Genomic DNA, 26,733 nt, shown 5'->3' with positions numbered 1-26,733 from the left:
ATGATGGTAAAATTGTTTAAAAAGTCACTTTAACGTGTCAGTGAACAGAGATTGTTAACATTAACAGAAAGTGTAGTTGGTTTACAAAAAATATTTACTATTTATTCCTTTTCTAAGACGTGTTCAGTGCAATCCAACTTTTGACAAACACCTCTGGATATTTTACTAGTCTAAATGCCTCTTTGGATGGTTGAAAATATGTTGTCAAAATCATAGTTTAAGCTTTTGCAAAATTTGTTCAATTAAAGGTTCTATATTTTGACTGCATCTGTCATGCAATGTGATTCCTTCTCTTTAGTGCCACCCCCTTGAAAACTATCACTTTATGGGGCCATGCAAACCTGGATTAATACTTGTGTGCACATTAAAATGTCTTTTTGTACGATGTACAATTCTCATAACAGTCTAATAGGTTATTCTTAGCCAGTCTACTGCAATAATTGCAGTGGAAAATGTGGTTAACATCCACTCATGCATGGGGAAAAAAATACTGTCTAATACCGTGAAACCGGCAGAATTTAGAAAAATACCGTGATATAGAATTTTGGTCATACCGCCCACCTCTAACTGCTACCTATAAACCGGGCTTCTCAGTCTCTCTCTTTTCCTTCCTTTATTTCTGTTGTTAACTCTTTAAAATATGTACAGATTAGCTTTTCACCTTCCATTACTGATAGTGTGCTGTCAAATTTTCACACATTGTTTAATGAGGTAAAACAGTCAATGTTATCCTTGAATAACCTTTCTACCTCCTTTCAGTATTGTTTGGCAATCATTCAAATTTTTATTGTACCTCATTTAAATTTTGTTAGTTTAATGCTTCCCTTTCCCGCAAATCCTTCCTTGTGGTATCATATCAGATCACCCAGTAGTTCTTTTTTTATGGAGTTCTAAAAGACCTGCTAACAAGTACTCTGTTTCAATTCAAGCCAATTGGACCGAGGCAAGTCTCTTCCTGATTTTGAACTGTACCATTGAACATGTGTCCTACATTCGATCTACCTATGGTTAAATTTTTCACTTTCCCCTCCATCCTTGCTATGTATAGAAAAACAAAAAACTTGTCATCCTCTTTGTATCATCCATCCATCCATTTTCCAACCCGCTGAATCCGAACACAGGGTCACGGGGGTCTGCTGGAGCCAATCCCAGCCAACACAGAGCACAAGGCAGGAACCAATCCCAGGCAGGGTGCCAACCCACCGCAGAGTTACAATTTACAAGGTTTAAAACAAAAACTGTAAATGAATAAGGTATTCTTATAAATTATGTTCTACGTGTTTGGCACAGAGTGAATAAGCACCTTCGCCCCATTATGCATTTGCACTCCCTTACACCACTGTTTCAACACAGCTCTCCATCTCCAATTCAACTTGAGCTTCACAAGGTATCCACACACTCTGTGATTTATTTGATGGAACCAGGGTTACCTATTTTTAGATTCTCAAGGGCAAATATATGAACTCTTTGTCTTCAGTAATTTTTTATTTACAAGTTAAATCTGTTCTCAGGATGTGTGAAATAAAGTTTCTCTGCCCCTGTCCCCAACCATCGATTATTTCATTATTTGTGTCTTGTCTCCATTTTACACAGCACACATTTCATCTTTGTATGCATGCCTTGATAATTCCATAATTACAACTATCCTAGTTACTCAGAAATGAATCACTGAACTATCTCTGTCAAGTCTACTGAATTGGGACACAATTTTTAAAAACATAAAAATTCCGTCAGAAATTCTAATCATCAACGCATCCAGTATAAAGGCATTCATGCAGTTTTTCATCATCCTAGAAGCGTTTTCTGATAGGTTTAGCTCCCAATCCACTCTGTCATCAGTGTTCCCTTAATGCGCTAGGCACTTTTCTCCACCTGTTCTTGGAATGTCCCATTACTGTAGTTCTTTGGGCTTCAATTGCTCTCTCACTCTCCTCTATTTTATTTGTCTCTATTCCTTGATCTCCTATTGCTCTACTTTTAGATTTCTTTACTATTTCTCTCTCTTCATCAACAATGCATTATTTGTATTATTTCAATAGCTACAATAGCAGCTCTTCCGATGGAAGAACCCTTTGTTACTTGTCTTGATACCCTCTTTTTACAACCCTGTCCTATTAGAACTGTCAGCCGCACAGATCAAGGGTGTATCAGTTCATACCACTACCAACTGGAAAGACACTTTTTCCATTATTTAGTCATGGATGACAGTGAGCCCATGATCCAACTTAAACTGTAAACTTCAGTTTTATCTTGCTCAGTCAGATGTGTGGGTCACTGGGCATTTTCAGTGATCTGCGGGTTTCATTAATTTAAATTTTACAGTTTTCTTTTGTCTAGCGCTAGCATGGGGTAGGTTGGGTTGGATGCTGGTGCGATAGTTTCGAATTTATATATCTAAGCATTTTTACTTATCTTATCCTCATCCCCTTTTCTGAAATCGAATATGATCAAAAAATATTTTCTAACTAATTTATGTTTTTGTTTATATACTGTCAGACAATTTAAACTTCACACAGAGACTCTCTCTATATGTACAAAATGACACCCTGTTGATTTTTTTTCTGGCAGCTTTAATTTTCTCATTATATATTAACCAATAAAGAGCAAAACAAAACCACACTGTTGAGCACATGGGGAGGTTACACCTGTCTGTTACATGGGTGTCTTCTGCAACATCATTTGTACTTTTCAAAGAATTAGAGTGAAAGTGAATGCCAAAGCCTTTGTTTGCCAAAATCAACAACACTGCACACAACACTCTTTTACTAGTTTCCAGCTACACTTCCTTCTCTAAAATAATGCCAAACTCCTTGGATCTGTTTGTTTTTTTATGACGCACAAATGGAGCAACTAAAAGCACAAATTCATTGTCTGATGGTTTATGTACAAAACACCTTTATTCATTCTGACATTCACATTCTATAAAAACAGGACAATCATCATGAACACTACACATGCAGGGCTCCAGACTGCGACTTAAATGGACACAAGTGTGACCACAATAGGCTTTGGCAATTATGTAAACCATTTGAAATTCATGTTCCCATCATGTAAATCTCCTATTATGAAAATATCTGTACCCCTTGGAATTCAGTTGCTCACAGATCTCCTCACATCAATTGACTCAGGACCCTTCTCCCTCGAAATACTAACCCTTCCCAGGTCCGTCCCTGCCCCACTGAACTCCGTCCGCACCCCATCCCACATCCCACAGCGAGGGTTTCTTGCACTTTGCATGTGGTTTCTCCTTTGATTTAACGCATGGTTAGAGCAGGATATTAGCACTGATGCACTAATTCAATTCGATTCTGATTCACAATGTCCCAATACAATATCGATTTTATGTAGACTGAATTAGCGTGCACTGATATATTTGAAGTGATGACTTTTTTAGAAATTAGTTAACCATGCACAGATAACATTAATATATGTGACAAATTTCAGGAACACTTTATTTGAAGGGTGTTTACATAGTGACTTCATAATATGCAGCAGGAACAATAATATTGAACGCATCAACGTAAATACTTTTATAATGGGGCTATTGACACAAAATTTTCATCAATGGTTGGTAACAACCCAAGGTCAACCCAACAACCCAAGGCCATATATTAAGTTATTTGTAATAAAGTGGAATGATACAGGGAATAAATATAGAACACGCTTAGTGAAATTTAATAAATACTTAGTAGAATAGCCTTTGTTGACAGCTTCAAGACGCCTCTTGTATGGAGAAACTAGTCGCATGCATTGCTCAGGTTTGATTTTGGCCCATTCTTCCACACAAGCTGTCTTCAAATCTGGAAGGTTCTGGGGGCCTCTTCTATGAACTCTGATCTTCAGTTCTTTCCATAGATTTTCAATTGGATTCAAGTTGGGTGATTGACTGGGCCATACTAGCAGTTTTATTTTCTTTCTCTGAAACCAATTGAGAGTTTCCCTGGTTTTGTGCTTGGGATCATTGTCCTGCCGGAATGTCCACCCTCATTTCATCTTCAGCATCCTGGTAGATGACAGCAGATTATTATCAAGAATGTCCCAGTACATTTCTCTATTCATCCTTCCTTCAATTATATCAAGTCTGCCAGAACCATGTTGAAAAACAGCTCCACACCATTATGTTCCCACCTCCAAACTTCACTTTTGGTATGGTGTTTTTGGGTTGATGTGCAGCGCCATTTCTCCTCCATGCTTCAACAGGCTTGTTCTTCAGCAGTGGAGTCTTGTGCAGTGAGCGTGCACAGAGGCCATGGCTGTTGAGTGCATTGCTTATTGTTTTCTTTGTAACAGCTGTACCTGCTAATTATAGGTCTTTCTGAAGTTCTCCGTGAGTGGTCCTTGGCTCTTGGACAACTCTTCTGATTATCCTTTTGACTCCTCGGTCAGAAACCTTGCAAGGAGAACCTGGTCATGGCCGGTTTATGGTGAAATAATTTTCTTTTCCAATTCTAGACTATGGCCCCAACAGTGCTCACTAGAACATTCAGAAGTTTAGTAATACATCTGTAACCAATGTCATCAGTATGTTTTGCAACAATAAGGTTACAAAGGTCTTGAGAGAGCTCTTTCCTTTTACCCATCATGAGATGATTGTTGTGTGACACCTTGGTAATGAGAAACCTTTATATACACCATCAATTAGGACTAAACCAGCGGATATTAATTTGCACTGGTAGGGGGCAGGATTGCGTTCTAAACACTGCCAGATTTCAGCTGGTTTCTTGGCTTTCCATGCCTTTTTACACCTCCTTTTCTTCATGTGTTCAATACTTTTTCCCAGTGTCATTCCACTTTGTTACACATAACTTACATTATGGACTTATTTTTTGATTTATCTGTATGTGTGGATTACTTTTGTACATCTGGTGAAAATTTCATGTCAATACCCCTATTAAAAATATATTTACTGAAAAAAAATGGTGAAGCATTCAATACTTATCTTCCCCGTTTTATGCATAAGGTGAATGACATTTAAGAAGAAATACTTGATTAGTAATGAACAGTTAACATCAGTGCTTGGATGACTTGGAACAAAATATCATTGCTATTTAGAAAAAAGCGCTGTACTCAAAATTCACCATAATTTAACTAACATACCGTATGTATGAGTCCACACATATTATAGCAGCTCCTTATTTTAATACAATGCAATGACATCTACTTTGTAAAACACATGTATCATCTTGCGAATATTATAAAATAATCAAATATTGCTTCTTAATAAATAAATGTTATTCAATAACCTATTCATGTGTTATGAATCTCTATACTGAAACCCTTCAAGTAAACCGTTAGCCAAATTTATTCCCCTGTTAGACATTTAAAGTAAGCTTGATTTAGTCAAAATTAAGGCTATATACAGGTGCTGGTCATAAAATTAGAATATCATGACAAAGTTGATTTATTTCAGTAATTCCATTCAAAAAGTGAAACTTGTATATTAGATTCATTCATTACACACAGACTGATGTTTAATCAAATGTTCATTTCTTTTAATTTTGATGATTATAACCGACAACTAATGAAAGTCCCAAATTCAGTATCTCAGAAAATTAGAATATTGTGAAAAGGTTCAATATTGAAGACACCTGGTGCCACACTCTAATCAGCTAATTAACTCAAAACACCTGCAAAAGCCTTTAAATGGTCTCTCAGTCGAGTTCTGTAGGCTACACAATCATGGGGAAGACTGCTGACTTGACAGTTGTCCAAAAGACGACCATTGACACCTTGCACAAGGAGGGCAAGACACAAAGGGTCATTGCTAAAGAGGCTGGCTGTTCACAGAGCTCTGTGTCCAAGCACATTAATAAAGAGGCGAAGGGAAGGACAAGATGTGGTAGAAAAAAAGTGTATAAGCAATAGGGATAACCGCACCCTGGAGAGGATTGTGAAACAAAACCCATTCAAAAATGTGGGGGAGATTCACAAAGAGTGGACTGCAGCTGGAGTCAGTGCTTCAAGAACCACCACGCACAGACGTATGCAAGACATGGGTTTCAGCTGTCGCATTCCTTGTGTCAAGCCACTCTTGAACAAGAGACAGCGTCAGAAGCGTCTCGCCTGCTCTGCTCTCCAATAAATGAAAGTTATCGCAAATATACCAATAACCCAATTGTGCTTTACTCACTCAGAATATGGAACCAAATTAGAAAGCATTTTAAGATGGAAAATCTTTTATCAGTGGCACCTCTGCAAGAGAACCACCTCTTTCAACCTTCGCAAGTATATCCAGTTTTTAATACCTGGAAAAGTTTTGGGAATAAAATGCTCAGAGATCTTTATATAGACAACATTTTTACATCTTTTGAACAATTACGTTCAAAATTCAACCTCCCAGCTACACATTTCTTTTACTATCTTCAAATTAGAAATTTTGTTAAACAGAAATTGCCCCATTTCCCCCACCTTGCACCCTCCACATTGCTGGAAAAAATACTGCTCAATTTCGAGGAAATAAACACTATTTCCGCAATATATAAAATCTTATTAGAGTCCCTACCTTTCAAAGATCCAAGAGGACATTGGGAAGAAGATCTCTTAATCAATATATCAGAAAAGGAGTGGAAGGTAGCAAAGCAGAGAATTCACTTGAGTTCTATATGTGCAAAGCATAGAATTATTCAACTAAAAATTATATATCGAGCTCATCTGTCTCGCTTAAAACTGTCCAAAATGTTTCCAGGGCAGGATCCAACCTGCGAACGCTGCAACCAAGCTCCTGCCTCACTGGGTCACATGTTCTGGGCCTGCACCAAACTAACATCTATTTGGACAAAAATTTTTAAGTGCCTTTCAGACAGCCTTGGTATCACAATCCCTCCTAACCCATTAACAGCTGGGTTCGGTGTTCTTCCAGATGGACTTGAATTGGAGAAGGACAAGCAAATGGTGATTGCATTCACTACACTTTTGGCACGCAGACTTATTTTGTTAAATTGGAAGAATCCTAATTCTCCTCTTATAAGTCAGTGGGAAACCGATGTTTTATATTATTTGAAATTGGAAAAAATCAAATTCTCAGTTAGAGGATCTGTACAAAATTTTTTCAAAACCTGGCAGGATTTAATCAATATTATTTTAGAATAAGAGAAATAAACTATTATTGCATTTAACTCCCTTCTCCATCTCTTATTTACATATATATTTACTTCTCCCTTTCTTTTGTTTAATGTTGCCTTATTAAAAAGCCTTAAGCAATTTTCCTTTAGCTAAGCTCTCCTTCTCAGGGGTGGGGTTTGATTTGTCTTCAATTTTGTTGGGTTATAAATTGATCTGTTTGTATGGAATGATTACAATGAAAATTAATAAAATAAAAAAAAATATAAACAGATAATACACCCACCCTAATCAAAATATGGTGATAGATAGATAGATAGATAGATAGATAGATAGATAGATAGATAGATAGATAGATAGATAGATAGATAGATAGATAGATAGATAGATAGATAGATAGATGACACTTTAATGACACTTGCCTAACTCATTTCAGAAACATTCTAAAGGGGAGGACTAAACAAAGCTCCTTGGACAGGTTTCTATTGAAACGCCCTGTGAATGAAAGTGACGAAAGCATGGCAAAAAAGAAAAAAACTACTGAAGAAGAAAATTAAGTTAAGCAAAGTGAAGTGAAAGAAAAAAACACTACAATACGCTAATTGGCTTTGCCAACATCTATTTATTTCTTGAGATTCTCTTTTATGTATTAGGTTTTATTTTGTTTGTATACAATATTTGTTCATTATAAATACATTTTTCTTATGTTGGAAAAAAAAAAAAAAAAAAAAAAAAAAGAAGCGTCTCGCCTGGGCTAAAGACAAAAAGGACTGGACTGCTGCTGAGTGGTCCAAAGTTATGTTGTCTGATGAAAGTAAATTTTGCATTTCCTTTGGAAATCAAGGTCCCAGAGTCTGGAGGAAGAGAGGAGAGGCACAGAATCCATGTTGCTTGAGGTCCAGTGTAAAGTTTCCACAGTCAGTGATGGTTTGGGGTGCCATGTCATCTGCTGGTGTTGGTCCATTGTGTTTTCTGAGGTCCAAGGTCAACACAGCCGTCTACCAGGAAGTTTTAGAGCACTTCATGCTTCCTGCTGCTGACGAACTTTATGGAGATGCAGATTTCATTTTCCAACAGGACCTGGCACCTGCACACAGTGCCAAAGCTATCAGTACCTGCTTTAAGGACCATGGTATCCCTGTTCTTGATTGGCCAGCAAACTCGCCTGACCTTAACCCCATAGAAAATCTATGGGATATTGTGAAGAGGAAGATGCAATATGCCAGACCCAACAATTCAGAAGAGCTGAAGGCCACTATCAGAGCAACATGGGCTCTCATAACACCTGAGCAGTGCCACAGACTGATCGACTCCACTCCATGCCACGCCGCACTGCTGCAGTAATCCAGGCCAAAGGAGCCCCAACTAAATATTGAGTGCTGTACATGCTCATACTTTTCATGTTCATACCTTTCAGTTGGCCAACATTTCTAAAAATTTCTAAAAATCCTTTTTTTGCATTGGTCTTAATTGATATTCTAATTTTCCAAGATACTGAATTTGGGACTTTCATTAGTTGTCAGTTATAATCATCAACATTAAAAGAAATAAACATTTGAAATACATCAGTCTGTGTATAATGAATGAATCTAATACACAAGTTTCACTTTTTGAATGGAATTACTGAAATAAATCAACTTTGTCATGATATTCTAATTTTATGACCAGCACCTGTAATTGTGTCTTTGTATAATTCTTCAGTTGCTCACTTATGGCAGTCACAATCAGTCTCGAAAATGTGTCCTCACAATCCTCAGACAAACAGCAAACATTTTACAACAAGGATCTGGAACCGATTCTTGTTGACAGCAGCACTGAAAGAATGGAACATTCAAGAAAAAGAACCAACCATTGTGACCGATAACTCTGCTATTATGGAGCTACTTCAAGTCAGCTACTTTATACACACACTAACTTTTATATCACATGCTGCTCCAAAAATTCCAACAATTGCCCGCTTGCTTTGATGGAGGCGCGCTGCAAATTTTTTCCATAGTAACCACAGAGCTAGCCACATGCTTAAAGAGAAGCAACGTTTATTGGACTTGCAAACACATATTTGTGATTACTGCCGTCATGCGATGGAACAGCACATTGGAAATGCTAGAATGGTTTTTGGAACAACAGCGTGTCATTTCAGCAGTTTTGCATATAGACAGCTAGGTTGCCAATGGTGTGACTGGCATACAGCATGCTTCTTGCAACACATCTGCCACAGGTGCCTACATGTTTTTAATGTCTGATTGTCACATAGGAATCTGCTGTCCTGGATGTTCAGCTGTCCACACATCTGATTTAAATGATGGAAGAGATGCACTACAAATATTTTTGCAAGCCTTCCTTGCACTTTGAAGGTCGGTTCAATCAAATTAAGACATTTGTTCATCATTCTGATACAAAGGTAACCAGCCTCTCGTGAAAATTCATCATTTTGGATATACAGCTCTGTGTCAGCCTCACTGCATAGTTACAAAAAATTCTGAGCACATCCTGAATAGGGGGTGGAGGGGTGGGCGAGTCACTGCTTCTGATGTCATTTTTGCCTTGCGACTCTCATAACCAGCATGGAAAATGTCAGGTATTAACTATGGGTTAATTACTGCTCACACACCCATTAGTCAGCAAAATACTGAAATTGTGCAGCAATTCTGTGCAAAAGAAAACAATAGCATTAAGTGTAAAGCAAATTGAGGACAAGGAGAACAATTCTACTACTGCTTCAATATCAGTTACATACAAAAGAAATCATATTTACAAAAAGCCCTATGACAAAAACAAATTGAAAAAAAAAACTTTTCAGATTCTGGAAGAACTTTTTCTACAGATTAAATATGGATTATATTCCACAAAGCAGTAATGACTGCAGGGAAGGACAGTGTCACAACCAAGTCAGAATATACCATGCTGATGCATAAAGCATCAACAAATCTCATAAGAAACTGATCCTTTGTTTCAAGAAAGAAGTAATTTTAGAATTGAAAAGGTGAGAAAGCATGGTAACCTTAGACTGTTTACTATAAAAGTTAGCCTGAAGCTCTAACAAATGCTGATATAGTGTTAAGTCATTTCATGAAGTGTACAACCTAGAAACAAAAATGTACACTGAGGTAGCAGGTAGTTCTTTTTAACTGGTAAAGTCTGGTACCACTGAGAAAATAAAATATTTAACAGTTCACTGATCACATGCAATGGCTTGAATGTTCTAATAATGCCCCTGTCGTATATTTTCAAGGGTTCAGCCTTAGGAAATGGACAATAACCTTTCAAAATCTCATCTTTCTACTGTAAATGTGCAAAACACTGAAATTACAAAGTTAGATGTGTAGAAAATATCCATCCATCCATTTTCCATCCCGTTGAATCTGAACACAGGGTCACGGGGGTCTGCTGGAGCCAATCCCAGCCAACACAGGGCGCAAGGCAGGAACCAATCCCAGGCAGGGCGCCAACCCACCGCAGTGTAGAAAATATAAATAATAATAATATGAATATGAAGAGCACACTGCACATGTGCGAGTGACATGAGTGTCACTTTAGGATTCCAAGAGTCACTTTCGGTTTAACTGACCATTTCAATTTTACTGCAGAAAGACAACGCATTTGGTAAAAGAAGAAAAAATAAAAATATGTGTGCTGAACTTATGTCCTGCACGTATCTGTGTTGGGTTTGGGCGGCAAAAGCGCCCTCTGCAGGCCACAATATCCTTAAAGAAAACCTGCTTTACAGATATCTAGACATCAGAGTGGGCTGAAGGTTTGCCTTTAAACAGGACACAAAGCAAAAACAACAGAGGAGTGGCTTAGGATCAACTCTGGGATGATTGTCATATCAAAGCTAAGAAGACTGCAGGCTGTAATTGGTGCCTAAGGGGCTTCAACAAAGTACTGAGTAAAGGCTCTGAATACTTGTATCAATGGAATATTTCAGTTTATATATTTTTTTTTTAAGAATTTGCAAAAATTCTAAAATCCTCTTTTCATTTTGTAATTTTGGGGTGTTGGTTGATGAGGGGAAACATGATTTTAAATAATTTTAGCATAAGAATGCAACACAAAATGTGTAAAAGTTGAAGAGGTCTTAATTCTTTCTGATGACACAAAAATGACAACCTGGTTAAGTCTGTAGATGATACCAAAATGAGTGGAATGGCAGATAGTATAAAATAAAGTAAATATATAAAATATTATATACAGTGTAGGACATGAAAATGTTCCATTTGAAAACACAATGGGAAGTTTGAAACTTTAAAAGTACATCATATGAGAAGGACCTGGAAGTTGTAGAGAAATCATTATCTACAGTATATCCAGACAGACATTCATTGAGAAGGCTAACAGTATGTTATCGAAGGTTATATAGCCTGAGGCACTGAGCGCAAGTCAAGGGATGTTATATTTAAGTTATGTAATGCACTAACTACTGAGGCCTTATCCTTTGTACTATGTAGAGTTTTGGTCTCCATTTCACAAAAAAGACATAGAAGCACTATAAAAAGTTCAGTGAAGAGCATCTAGACCAATTACAGGACTGAGGGGTACAAGAAATAAGGAGAGATTGAAGGAGTTGAACCTTTTTAGTTTAAGTAAACAGATTAAGAGGTGACATGACTGTAGTACTTAAGGGGTATTAACACAGTTAATCCCAGGTATTATTTTTAAAATAAATTCTACAACAAGAACACATGGACACAGATGTAAATTTCTTAAATCAAAACTTATTTTTGAATTATTAACAAGGACTTGGGCTGAAAGTCCTGTTCCAATTAAAATTGTTCTAATATGTTGAATGTATTGCAAAGCTTGTTAAGTTTTCCCTTACTGTAGCTCCAGACCAAGAGTTGAAAGTACTAGAGCTGCTGCTAAATTTGTAAAGGGCAATCATTTAAAAAAGTGCTGCTGACAAAGAATAACATGTCTGCTTACAGGTAGTCATGGTTAAATACATTGATAATAGGTTATGAATGAGTTAATTTAGCTAGCTTAACAGGCTGGCTAGTGTTAGCTACAGTAAGCCATTATGTAAACATGGCTGGCAATGATAAACACGATGATGATATTAAGCATATCATTAAAGAGTGTCATTAAAAAAACCATTATACTGCTGATGTAAAAAAAGTTCCTCTCTTTAATATGTTTCTTAGTCTTGTACAGAAAAAAAAACTTCTATATTTAAATCTGGACTGTTCACACTTATATGAAGTATGAGTTATTTCAATTGGAGCAATATATTACTTATTCCTTCACATTTTTTTCTATTTGAATTGAAATTAAAACAATACACTGCATAAATCTTTATTTATTATTTTGATTAAAAATATATATATGTGCATTTTATCTTATTTTCCAAACCATCCCTAATTGTTTATAAAATTCTCCTCTATTTCACACAGAGAGGATAAAAATTGCCTCTTAAAAATGATTTCCCACACTGGTAAGAGACAATGCCTTATGAAAGAGGGACACTCAATTAAGGGTGGTTCTTGTCTTTCACCTTAGGCTACACCTCCATGACCCTGAACTGGATTGAGTGGGTTTGATATTAAATGGACTTTACAGTGATTTTTCACTTCTTTTTTAAAAAAGACAATGTAACAATTTAATGTTGATCACATTTTTTGAAAAAAATATTTTAAGGCTGATAATAAATCATATATGTAATTTAAAAAATGTGTAAATTATTAAACAGCTTAAAACTAGTCCCAGGAATTTTGCAGAGACTTTGCTCCTAGGATACTTGGCAGTGCAGTGACTTTTGGCTGAGCCTACAAATTAGTTGCTATTAATAACCAAACTTCCCATTTCAATTAGATGGTTAAGCCTTTCTCTCTTTTTGCATCTTTGGAAATCATCAATATAATAGTATCCACATCATTAAGAATTGTTTTAAAAAGCTAATTGTATTTGGTTCACATTATGTCACTTAATCCGTCATTATTCAGAGCTTGTTATTTTTTTTTTCTTATTCAACACCAATTAACACTGAAATTCAAATACATTTTGAAACTGTGATTGGTAACCTGCTTTTATAACACCTCTTCATATCCATCATAAACTGCGTGTTTTAAAAAAATACTTAAACAATAAGAGAAGAAAGAGATTTGAAGGACTAATGATAATAATCTACTTGCATTCAGAAAACTTTTTCAGGAAAGTTAAATATAAACTGGTACAAATTTAAAACAGAAAGAGAATAACAACAGGTCACCTCATTAAAACACTTCTCCATTAACAGAAAAGGTTGGCTTCAAATTCAATAATTGGCTAGATAAAAAAAAAACTCTGCACCCACCATGGTTCCTTACCTAACTGAAGCGAAGGACTGCTGTTCAGTTGTTCTGGGGAAATAATGTACTGCACTATTTTCCAGGAACAATTACTCATCTTTAAGTGTTCTACTTGTCAACACAATGAAAACTAAAATGAGAATGTACATATTGTTCTAATTCTTATACCACTGACTTTCTACAATGATATGAGATTTTTTTTATCTTGTTTATGCAGTAAATCTGTTTATATTTTTTGAAAGTCTCCTACTTTTAGTTAACCTATTCATCTGCTTTTACTTTAAAAGGAAATAAAAATTCGGATCCATGTGAATACTATATGCAGTAGAAGATCAAAATAATACCTTGACATTAAAATGGGAGTCCTCATACACAAGGAGCTCATTTATAGCCATAATTTATCTTATGAGTAGCAGATTTTCTTAAAGAAAAACCTATAGCCAATGCCCTCTAAGAAAAAGCTTATTTTGCAATGTAAGAAATCCCATTCACCTTACAATGCAAAACTACAGCTGTGATCTTAATGAAATGTGTTCTGGTTTCATTGTGAGTATATCTTTTCTATTTTCTTCACATTACTTGGACTCTTATAGTTGATTTGTATCTACTATGAAGGCTAGTGTATTACATAACAATAGATTCAGTTATAACAGCATCTTCTCTGCAGATTCTTTTGTCTATGTACAAAGCAGTGCTTGCTTCTTATCACCCCGATCAAAACTAATTTGATAACTACCTAAATTAAAAACTAATTCTTACGATTGTGAAGTCTATTATTATACATGTATGAAATTCAGAGTGCTACCCTGTTTTAAACACATTGTTGTAAACACTTGTATTATTGGCCCTTCATTAGGATTTCCAGATTTATCAATGGCCAACTTGCTATTTTAAACACTTACATAAAAACTTGAAAACTGCAGCACTAAGGATGCTTGAGTTAACTATCTTCTACTCCCAAAGTCTCCAACACATTCCACAGAACTAGGCAGACTGATGAGGGGTTTATTATTCATTAAAAGAAGTGTTGCTTGATGCAAACTCCCACATTTTTTCTGAAAACTGATGTAAATCTCTCCAAGTAGGGTGTGGAAATAGGCTGTCATTTTTTGTACTGAAGCAATGATAAAAAAATGGCTTTGTCTGGCAAAACTGGCCTTAACCTCTAAACAAAAAAAAAAAATCGAATGAATTTTATGAATTGATTTCTTAATATTCGGGGAAATGGCTACAGCCTGTACCAGCAAGAATGGTCCATGAACAGCAACCCCTCTTAAATAGGATTCAACTCCAATGCAAATGGGCATTCATGGGTGCACCAGAGAGCCTACCACCATTCCACTGTATGAGGTGTGAAAACAAAAACCAATAGAATAAACCCATTCAAAAATATGGTTGAAGAATCAAACACTGACATGGCAGTGCTACTATACTATACCAAACAACAAATAGATAAAATGTTAAAATTAAAAACAACTTCAGGTATTACGCAACTCAAAATGATGGACAGATAGATAGATAGATAGATAGATAGATAGATAGATAGATAGATAGATAGATAGATAGATAGATAGATAGATAGATAGATAGATAGATAGATAGATAGATAGATAGATAGATAGATAGAATTTCAATAACATTTATTGCAATATAAAAACTATACATCTAATACATTAAGCCTTCCACCTGTCCTATTGCTAGTGCAAAAATATCAGGAAAGCGGGCTCCAGAAATTTACACATTAATTTCAAGACTAACAACCATTTTATTAAATAACAACAGATATAAAAAAAAACTAAAACAATATATTACTAGATGATCCCCACGACCCTGTTCAGGACTAAAATGACTGACTGACTGACAGACTGAATAAGTACTCAAGCATGCATATATACCTGCCACAGACTGAGGCAAAGCAGATAGCTGCTCCATAATCCATAGAATGAAAATATCCTCCAACCCTCAGGGTTAACACATTTTCACTTAGAGGAATACTGCTCCTTTTCTTTGTATTTATTAATAAACACATTAATGGTTTAATATTATATTATTGTACTGTAAATGTTTTGGAAAAATAAAATTTACCATCATACCAATAATATTACTGCTGAATGTATATTAAAAGAACATATTTGTGTATTAAAAGAACATATTTACAGTGGGTATATAACACATTCAACTAACAGGTTGAAATAACTTTCATTATTTTTTGTTTTAACTGTTTTTACTCATCTTGGGCAACTGATCCAGGCAGAAACTCAAGAAAAACTAAAAACAAACTTTTATAGATCTCTATCGAAAATCATTTAAAGGCAATTAATTTCATAAATAATAACACAAAACAATACACCTAAGTAGGTGCTTTCCATTAGATGCTGCATATTATTTGAACTGAATCCCCTTGTGCTTGGTGCTTCATATAAATTTAGGCTTATCATAAAAGTCTCCAAGTTACCTAAAACAGTCATTAGTAACACTACAGTATTTGATTAAGCTCCAGAGACAAGCAAATCTACTATAGGTTACCAAAAAGCAACAATTAATAGGACTGACAACATGACAAAAGCAGCGAATAGTCCCCATAGAGTTGGTTATAACAATAAACTTTAAAATATGGCATAAATATACAGTAAATCTGTCAATTTCAGAGTTTTTTCCAAAACAGATCGTATGTGCAAGAAGGGCACAAATCAGGGATACTGACAAAAGTCTAGACTATCTTCAAAGCACTTAGTGTCTGAAGGTAGCAATGGAGAAAGCTATGTACCACAGTTCCTAAAGTTAACTAATCTGTGGTTCACTGGAGAGTATCAGAGTATTCAACTGTTGAAAATAATAGCGTTAAAACTTTAAAACAGTTTGTCAAAAGTCATGATAAAGATGATTCTGTGTTGTGGTATGACCAAAGGTCATACTAGTACACATCATCTTGAGAACATCACCTCTACCAGGAAGCACAGTTGTGGCAGTCATATGTCCTATAACATTTTGGAATTCTCAAGTATTGACAAATCTTTCAGGAAAAACAGTTGCTTCCTGCAAGAGACCTGGGACTTGGGAGAAGATTCAGCTTTCTTAAAAGTTCCATCCATTTATCTATTCTGCTGAACCCACTATATTCGGAGTAGGACTGCATACAGTAAGAAGAAACCGGAATACCCAGAAGAAACTCACATGGACACAAGAAATCCTGGTCTCCTTGTTGCAAGGCAGGAGCACTACTACCTCACCACTGCACCACCCACTTACTTGAAAGATGATTAAATAAATCACACAGGCAAAGCCAGTATGGAATGAGTTCAAAACTGAATGCAGAAGAATGGTATTGTCAAAACTCATGCTAAAAAAAATATTGTAGGAGTTTATTAATGTAGATATCTCTTTTTAACAAAAAGGTTTAACAAATGATGAATGAAGAAGGTGAATAATTATTATTATGGTTTACTATTAATATTTCTAACAACTTTAGAAAGATCTGTAGAATTTTATTTTTACTTTGGCTCTATGTTTTTTTTATGTTGATCAAGCTAAAACAAACATACAAATGCAGCAGTATTCAATATAGTAATCAATGTTTATCTTATGAATAAAGATTGATTATTCAATATTTCTATTTCGTATTAAAAGTACACAGATGCCAGAACATAGTTCAGTCAAAGAATGGATAATTTTGTCTAAAGTACGAAAAAAAACAGACATAAATAATAATTTAAAAAATGCCTGAGGGCATTGTAAGACATTTGCCTATCTACTTAGAGGCAGCCGTCAAAAAATAATAAACTAATTAAAAATCACAAATGCTAAAAAGAAAACTGGGAAAGGCAGATTTTCAGGCAGTCTTGAACTTCTCTCCACCAAGTAAAATGGCTCGACTAAGCATGTCGAAAAAGAAAGTATTTAGGATCTCTCAGCAAACCATTCCCTGACGGACGCTTGGCTCGCCTGCTCCCCAAGGGTGTCAGGTGCCCACAATCCCCCCTCCGAAGGAGTTCCCGAAGCATGCCCAGCTACCTTTTCTCATAAACTATTAGAGTGCACGACTCCGTTTTTTTTCCTAATGTAATTCAATGGGCGGCAGAACACAGATATCTAATTCACACTCTCACCCTCTTTCAGTGGGCAATGCCAATTTACACAAGCCGTCGTGGCGTCCCCTTACCTGTAGTAACTACAGTATCGCCGCGTTCTGCAGTCTTGTCTGTTCGTCAGGATTACAAAGTGTAGACAGCCAGCGTTCAGCATACAGGGTGAACAAAACTCATCGTTTCATAAAAGGAAATCGAGAACCCAATGATAACTTCAACGAAATGGCACTGCGGGCCCTTAGGCGACATCATAACCTCCCACTTAAAAAAAAAAAAAAGGCGACATTCACCCACAGTAAAAGCTGGCAAGTCGCCCGATATGATCCGCGCCAGCTCAAAGCTGCCTCCCGCCCAGACCAACCCTCTTGAGCTCTCCACCAATCCTTGCTTCTATGACTCAAAAGGGGCGGTGACGTCAAGGGTGCCGTGGCCAGTCTCGTGCGTCTACATGTGTTTGGGCGGGATTTGTTTGGAAGATACACGTGAGAGGGCTGAGGCAAAGCAGCGGAGACGCTTGTAAAACGTGACGTGTGTACTCAGGGGAGGAGTTGGGTCGGTCGCCATACCGCAAATGTCATTTAGGCGTCTGCTTTGCATTGGTCTGTGTCTTGTAACTGAGCACTTAAATAAATCCATCCATCCATCCATTGTCTCCCGCTTATCCGAGGTCGGGTCGCGGGGGCAGCAGCTTGAGCAGAGATGCCCAGACTTCCCTCTCCCCGGCCACTTCTTCTAGCTCTTCCGGGAGAATCCCAAGGCGTTCCCAGGCCAGTCGAGAGACATAGTCCCTCCAGCGTGTCCTGGGTCTACCCCGGGGCCTCCTTCCGGTTGGACGTGCCCGGAACACCTCACCAGGGAGGCGTCCAGGAGGCATCCTGATCAGATGCCCGAGCCACCTCATCTGACTCCTCTCGATGCGGAGGAGCAGCAGCTCTACTCTGAGCCCCTCCCAGATGACTGAGCTTCTCACCCTATCTTTAAGGGAAAGCCCAGACACCCTGCGGAGGAAACTCATTTCAGCCGCTTGTATTCGCGATCTCGTTCTTTCGGTCACTACCCATAGCTCATGACCATAGGTGAGGGTAGGAACATAGATCGACTGGTAAATTGAGAGCTTCGCCTTGCGGCTCAGCTCCTTTTTCACCACGACAGACCGATGCAACGCCCGCATTACTGCGGATGCCGCACCGATCCGCCTGTCGATCTCACGCTCCATTCTTCCCTCACTCGTGAACAAGACCCCGAGATACTTGAACTCCTCCACTTGGGGCAGGATCTCGCTACCAACCCTGAGAGGGCACTCCACCCTTTTCCGGTTGAGGACCATGGTCTCGGATTTGGAGGTGCTGATTCTCATCCCAGCCGCTTCACACTCGGCTGCGAACCGATCCAGAGAGAGCTGAAGATCACGGCCTGATGAAGCAAACAGGACAACATCATCTGCAAAAAGCAGTGACCCAATCCTGAGCCCACCAAACCGGACCCCCTCAACACCCCTGGCTGCGCCTAGAAATTCTGTCCATAAAAGTTATGAACAGAATCGGTGACAAAGGGCAGCCCTGGCGGAGTCCAACTCTCACTGGAAACGGGTTCGACTTACTGCCGGCAATGCGGACCAAGCTCTGACACTGATCGTACAGGGACTGAACAGCCCTTATCAGGGGGGCCGGTACCCCATACTCTCGGAAAAACTTAAATAAATAACCAAGCTAATTATTAGATTTAAACGAGGGTTGTATGAACGGATCTATCACTTAACTACTGTTGTTGGTACAAATGTATTTCATAACCTAGAATCAGAGATAATGTTTCTCGCTGATGGTTTAATTATTTAAGAGAGTTAAATAATTTCTTAGTTTGCAATAACGCTCTAGGCTGTGACAGTATTATTTGAATGAAGTTAAATCGTGAGTCTGAAAGGTGCCTACCTTTAATTATTTGGATGTATATTTAATATCTATATCTCACCTTTCATGACGAGAAAAACACAACCCAGCAGTATTATAGACCTTTGGCCCAACTAAACTGTTTTGAAGTACAGTACTTGGTTGGATTAGCCAGTACCAATCACAGTAACAATAAGTGCAAGTAGGGGATAATGCATACCAGAGCAGGTTCTGACACACATCTACACATTCACGCTGAACTAGTCAACCAGACAGCATACAGTGTTAGTAAAAAGTATTTACCCCCTTGGAAGTTTTCACATGTTTTGTTATACAACATTGGATAACACTTTAGATACTACAATGATCCATCTATTATTACGCATTAACTTATGTAACACAGCATTAACAAAGGCTTCTTTTGGTGTTAATGACACTTAACAAAGCATCATTGAAGTGGCTGTTCGTCTCTGTGCAGTGTGGCAGTTGATATCCTTTTAAAATTTGTTATGAATGTGAAGTTTTCACAAGTCTTATATTGAAGTATACCATATCAAGAGGTATATGTTTCACTTAAGCCACCTCTGACTGATCCAAAGTGAAGTTATTTCAGTGGGTCACATTGCACAGATGAGTAACCACTTTATTGATCCTTTGTGTTTTGAACACCAAACAACGCCTTTGTTAAGGTCTTGTTACATAAGAGTAAATGAGTAATAGATGCATTTTTGCATTACCTAAAGTGTTATCCAACAGTGAATTTTAGTGGATTTAATTTGGCTTTATGACTCTGCTCAACATTAAAACTCTTTAAAGTGAAACAGATCTGTGCAAAGTAATCTATATTAATTACAAAATATAAATCCCAACATAATTTCTTATACCCTTTAATAAGACACACCTAAATCATCACTGGCCCAGCCGATTGATTTTTGTTCAATGGTGGTTATCTCTTTTGATGTGTGTAGCAAGCTGCTGGAAATGTTCTATCAATTCATAGTAGCCAGTGTGTTTTTCTATGCTGCAGTCTCCTGGGGAAGCAACTTAAGCTTAAAAGAAGCACAATACCTGAAGAAATATCTCAGGAAAGCCTGCTCCATCACAGGGTGAACTCTGTATACACTGCAAGTGGTTGTGGAAAACAGGATGGTGGCAAAATTGGGTGACATCATGAAAAATCCTTTCCATCCCCTCCAGGAGACACCATCTTGGAGGACTTTTAACTGCAGGCTGATTTCTCCACAGTTTGCTAAAAAGTTTTCTGCTCACTACTATCAGGCAATCAATGCTTCCTTTCATTGTATTCATTAAGTTAATTTTGAAATAGCTGCACAATATGCATTGATTGATTGATTGATTGATTGATTGATTGATTGATTGATTGATTGGCTGTATTATTTGTCCTGTGAGTCTGTATCCTTGTTTTTTATGTGTCTGCTGCTGTTTGGATCTGAATCTCCCCATGGGATTAATAAAGTTTATCTAATCTAATCTGTCTGGGATTTCATTTGATTATTGTCTAAATCCACCTGAATGAGGAAGGGCCAACTTCTGTTGAGTCAGCATGGTGGTCTAACTAACAATGAAAAGAAAAGAACACTCCAGCAACTCCGTGAAAAGGTGACTGAAAAGCACATGTCAATAAATTGAGACAAGAACATTTCCAAGTCACTAAATATCCCTTGATGTTCAGTAAATCAATCATTAAGAAATGGAAATAATATGACATTACTGGTAATCTGTCTGGAGCAAGCTGTTTATGAGGTGGAAGAAGAACACTTGAGGGAGGCCACGTAAAGACATAGGATAACTCTGAAGGATTTAAAAGCTGCAGTAACTGAGTTTGGAAACACAGCATACAATGACTTGCCTGGGTGCTTCACCAGTCACAGCTTTATGAGTCATTACATGTCAAATCAACCGATTTTCCAGAAATCCCACGCACTTTGTCTCAAAAAATTCTATTTAAAATACCAGGTTATATCCATGTTGTTCAGGAAAAACCCTGTAAAATTATTTTGATGTAAGATCAATACTTTCCTGGATACAGCCAATTTTGTGAGGGAAGAGGGGTGTCAAATTTGAATTATTTTTTCATCAATTTCATAGCATGTCTCAAGAACTAAACCAGCTAGAAGGCTCACAATTTGCAGAATGGTACCTTTGTAGGTAAAGTATTCAACAAAATCAAAATGTTTGGTACTGATGACACCACTTGGTATAAGGAGCCCTTCAAAACTGGAAAAAAAATATTTTGCGTCTTTGGCTTTGCCATGTTTAGGTTTTCAGAAAGCATACTTCTAACTGATACAGCCTGCTGATTTTTTTTTTCATGTTTAGATACCTCCTTAGGGCTTTTCAAAAGGTTATAAACAAACAAAAAAAACGCATCAGGGTTTGACCAGCAGACCTCTCAAATGTGAAAAAATCATTTTGGGTTTAATTTTCAGACCAGCTTAATGCACTGTGGGAATGCACAGACATTTCTAAAAATATTTTTCCTTTATCCAACATAGTCCCTTCTTTCTCAAAAAACAAGTCTTACTTTTTTATGTAAATCTTACATTTTTATTTTCCATTCTAACCATAGGTTAAATTCACCATTTGTCAGTAATGGTAATCATTGTGTTCTTCATCACCAACTTGGGTATAGGATTAATGGAAAAGAATAAATCACTAAAGGCACATTAAGCACAACACATGAACGGCAGCTGCTTGATTTATCAATAAATACTGCACTAGATATAATAAAATGTTAATACGTATATTGGTTTTGCAGAAGCAGGAATGTCAGTCAGTCAGTCATTATCCAACCCGCTATATCCTAACTACAGGGTCACGGGGGTCTGCTGGAGCCAATCGCAGCCAGCACAGGGCGCAAGGCAGGAACAAATCCCGGGCAGGGCACTAGCCCACCGCAGGGCACAAACATGCAGACAAGGGGAGAACATGCAAACTCCATGCAGGGAGGACCCGGGAAACGAAACCAGGTCTCTTTACTGCGAGACAGCAGTGCTACCACTGCAACATCGTGCCGCCCAAGCAGGAATGTGACCCATTTCATTTCTGTTTCAATCAATGTTTAAAGTGTAGGACATCTTTGTCTTTCAGATAAAGGTGGTACTGCCTCCCACTGACCGTTGTAGGTGCCCTAAGCAGTGTAATGACACACTGTAATGGCACCCAGGAAATATCATCACTAGGTGGCCAATGAAAAAACTGTGCAGGATAGTTTGTATATATGAAACATATCAGGATGTCTGAATCTGCTTCAGTCTTGTCATGAATCACACCAATCCAACATTTTTCATCATAGATGCACCCAACATAGCCTCCAATAGGACACTGGTCTAATGTGAGGGATGCATCTGATCCATCAGGAAGTGTGATCATGAGAGGGCAGGATTCCAGCTACTTCTTCAGTGGTGGATATTTGGACTGTCAATTGACTGTCTTCACCAGACACCTGGCTGACTTTGAGTTTGCCATCTTCTGTTGGGATGTAACAGTGGTATTCTCATGTATCAGGTACTCTTTTTGACCATGGAGAATGACATTCTCTGTTCAGCAACATGAGACAGGACATCGTCATTTGATATGCAAAACAGTTTGACAGTTTTGATAACTCACAGATTGAAAACTCAATGATTACCATTATTGACACATGGTGCATTCAGCCTATATTTAGGATGGAAAATAAAATGAAAGATTTGCATAAGAAAAGAAAGGTTTGTGTCTTGAAAAAGAAGGGACAACGTAGAATAAATGAAAAATATTTTTAAAATTATCTGCACATTCCTACATGCCGTTAGGGCGCTCTAAAAATGAAATCCAAAATGATTTTTTGAATTTAAGAGGTCTGCTGTTCAAACCCTGATGCAGTTAATTTTCTGTTTATTGCTTTTTCAGAATATTATATTTATCTGAATAAGGAAAATAAATCAAAAGTCTGTGTTGGTTACAAATATGTGTTTCTGAGGCCTAAATATAGCTAAGCCAAAAACTCAAATTCAATTTTGTTCAGTTTCAAGGGGTTGCTTTGACCATGCAGGGTCAACTGGACCAAATGTTTTAATTTCGTCAGATACAATACCAGTTAATGTACCAGAACGCAAAGTCTGTGCCTGCTCAGGGGTTTAGTTCTGGAGTTATGGACTTGTGAAATTTGATGAAAAAATGAGGCTGGTTAAATTTGACACCCCCTTTTTTCCCCTCGTTAAACTGGCTGTATCTTGGACAGTATTGGTCTTAAATCAAAAATTATTTACAGTGTGATTCCTGACTAACATGGGTACACCTGGTAATTTTTCCAGAATTTTTTGAGTCCGAAGTTTGTGGGCCATTGGTTGATATGACATGGAATGACCCTTATGAGATAGTGGGACAAAGAAAGCCACTGTTGAATAAATGCACAGAGTCTACCTGAAGACACATGGACAACTCTGAAATCATCTGACATAAGGTCCTAAGGTCTAATGAGACCATATTTGAGCTTAATGGCCACCAGATTAAACTCTATGTTTGACATATTAATGTAGAAAAATAGACCATACCCACTGTGAAGCATGGTGGTGGCAGCATCATGCTGTGCAGATACATCTGTGCAGGAGGCACTGGAAGGCTTGTGAGGTTAACATGAATAGAGCAAAATGTGGGGAAATCCTGGAGGAAAACCTGATGCAATCTGCAAGAAACCTATGCCTTGGAAGAAGACTTTTATTTTGTTTCAGCAAGACAATGACCCCAAGCAGAAAGCCAAAGCTATGCAGAAGTGGCTTCAAAACAACAACGTGTATGCTCTGAATTGGCCGAGTCAGAATGCAGATTCAGTCCAATTGAGAATTTGTGGCTGGATCTGAAAAGGCTGTCTAATGCCACCTGACAGAACTTGAGTGGTTTCACAAAGAAGAATTTGGGATAAATTGCAGTGTCCGGATATATTAAGTTGATTGAGACCTACAGTATGTACGCAGACTCAAGGCTGAGAGTACTGCCAAAGCTCCATCTATTTAAATACTGACCTGATGGGTGTAAATACTTATGCGTTTAATTATTTAATGTTTTATACTGTATATGTAATTATTTTAGACCACTTTGAAGAGATAGATCTTTGTTCATTAAAGAGTTTTACTGTTGATTAATGTAAAAAAGCCAAATGAAATGCACTGATTCCATGTTACATAACAATAAAATGTGAAATTTTTCAAGTGGTGAATAATTTTTGTAGGTACTGTATTTTAGGACTATAGGAGCTGTCACACACATGCGGATGGGAGGCAGCTAAAGGGCTTGAATGAGGCTAATTTTGAGTCAGACTGGGATGTGGCAGAGTGCACTGACTATTTTTCTCACTTTTCTGCAGACCCTTCACGGGAAATTCCGCCTGGCCCTGATGACATCAATTCTAGTTCTGACCCCCGAGCCTATGGATGAAGACCCTTCCGGTTCTGGCCCTTTTGAGGTCACTTCCTATACTGTCCTTTAAAATCTGCCACCTTTCCCCTAAGTTCTGTTTTGAACTCTGATTTGTGCACATCTTAAAAGTCTTAAACTTCTTAAACTTAAAAGAAGTGGTGAGGCGGCCTTCTGCTGTTATGCACCTAAAATCTGGAATAGCCTGCCAGTAGGAATTCGCCAGGCTAATACAGTGGAGCACTTTAAAAAACTACTGAAAACACATTAGTTTAACATGGCCTTCTCATAACTTCACTGTAATTTAATCCTGATACTCTGTATATCTAATTCATTATAATAACTATTCATTCAAAATCTGTACTAACCCCTACACTCTCTTCTGTTTCCTTTTCCGGTGTCCTGTTGGTGGTGGCGTGCGCCACCACCATCTACCCAAAGCACCATGATGTTCCAACAATGATGGATGGATTAAAAGCCAGAAGTCTGTATGACCATCAGCATCAAGTGACTCCGTGAAAAGCCCGAACTACAAAGAGGACTATTTCATTTATGTTAGGTAGAATGCCCAAAGGGGACTGGGCGGTCTCGTGGCCTGGAACCCCTACAGATTTTATTTTTTTCTCCAGCCTTCTGGAGTTTTTTTTTGTTTTTTCTGTCCACCCTGGCCATCGGACCTTACTCCTTTCTATGTTAATTAATGTTGTGTTATTTTAATTTCTTATTTTGTCTTTTATTTTTCTTCTCTTCATTATGTAAAGCACTTTGAGCTACTTTTTGTATGAAAATGTGCTATATAAATAAATGTTGTTGTTGTTGTTGTATCACCGATATCACTTTATTCAGTTTTGCAGTCAGGAAATAATATACAGTACAGGTCCCTGCCCCAAACCTTAATAATAATTCTTTGCATTTATATAACATTTTTCTCACTACTCAAAGCGCTTAGCAATTAAGGGCCTTGCTAAAGGGCCCAATAGAGCAGAGTCTCTTTTGGCATTTATGGGATTCGAACCAGCAACCTTCCGATGGCCAGTGCAGCTCCCTATCCTCAGAACCACCACTCCGCCTATGGCTCTTTGTCAAGTTTGTGACAGACCAAAGAATCTTTGGTGAAATCCACATGAACACAGAGCAGCAACTCCAAACTCCACAAATAACCTCTGCCAACATGGTGACAATGCCACTAACTCACTCTCTCTGAGGATTTGTATTTTTACTAGGATCATTGGTTAAATTATCTTAGGAATGACATACATGTGTTTGAACTGTAAATCTCCAATGGATTCTGAGTCTAAAGCCTTGTGATTCCATGCTTTATTCCTAACTATCTAGTGCTTCTTCCTACCTGGAAATGAGTATTAAGACCCTGGCAAAGTACTGTATGTACAATAGTGGTTCCCAAGCCACTTTGTGTATTCAATTATGTATTCTAATAAATTCTTTGGGCAGAAGTAATTTTCTTCTGTTAAACAGATTTGACTAAACATAATTTTATTCCCCAGTTTCTGTCTTTAATATAATGTTCCTGAAATGCCCACCAGAGTTTGTTCACAATTCAGAAGAATTTAATTTTTATTGGATTAAAAAGTTGTCTGAATATTAATCCATCCATCCATTTTCCAACCCGCTGAATCCGAACACAGGGTCACGGGGGTCTGCTGGAGCCAATCCCAGCCAACACAGGGCACAAGGCATGAACCAATCCCGGGCAGGGTGCCAACCCACTGCAGGACACACACAAACACACCCACACACCAAGCACACACTAGGGCCAATTTAGAATCGCCAATCCACCTAACCTGCATGTCTTTGGAAGGAAACTGGAGTGCCCGGAGGAAACCCATGCAGACACGGGGAGAACATGCAAACTCCACGCAGGGAGGACCCGGGAAGCGAACCCAGGTCTCCTAACTGTGAGGCAGCAGCACTACCACTGCGCCACCGTGCCGCCCTGTCTGGATATTAATTATTAATATTTTGCCATATTATTTATTTTAATTTGTG

At 37.8% G+C, this 26,733-nt stretch overlaps 1 protein-coding gene across 4 annotated transcripts in view; it reads right to left on the bottom strand.

Annotated features, from left to right (window-relative positions):
- LOC114647705 (CLOCK-interacting pacemaker-like) overlaps positions 1 to 17,775 on the bottom strand; it is a 169,893-nt gene extending 152,118 nt beyond the window's left edge. For 2 of the 4 annotated variants that reach the window (XM_051932732.1, XM_028796336.2), the window contains exon 1: positions 17,503 to 17,771. The gene's annotated coding sequence lies outside the window, so the exon portion shown is untranslated. Of the gene's footprint in view, positions 1 to 17,502 lie in introns of all 4 variants that reach the window. The other 2 variants (XM_051932739.1, XM_051932737.1) reach the window with 2 other exon arrangements.
- Positions 17,776 to 26,733: the final 8,958 nt, after the last annotated feature.

Source organism: Erpetoichthys calabaricus, chromosome 1, assembly GCF_900747795.2.
Source record: "Erpetoichthys calabaricus chromosome 1, fErpCal1.3, whole genome shotgun sequence".
In the NCBI taxonomy this organism is placed as follows: domain Eukaryota; kingdom Metazoa; phylum Chordata; class Cladistia; order Polypteriformes; family Polypteridae; genus Erpetoichthys; species Erpetoichthys calabaricus.
This window is presented reverse-complemented; position numbering and strand designations above follow the sequence as displayed.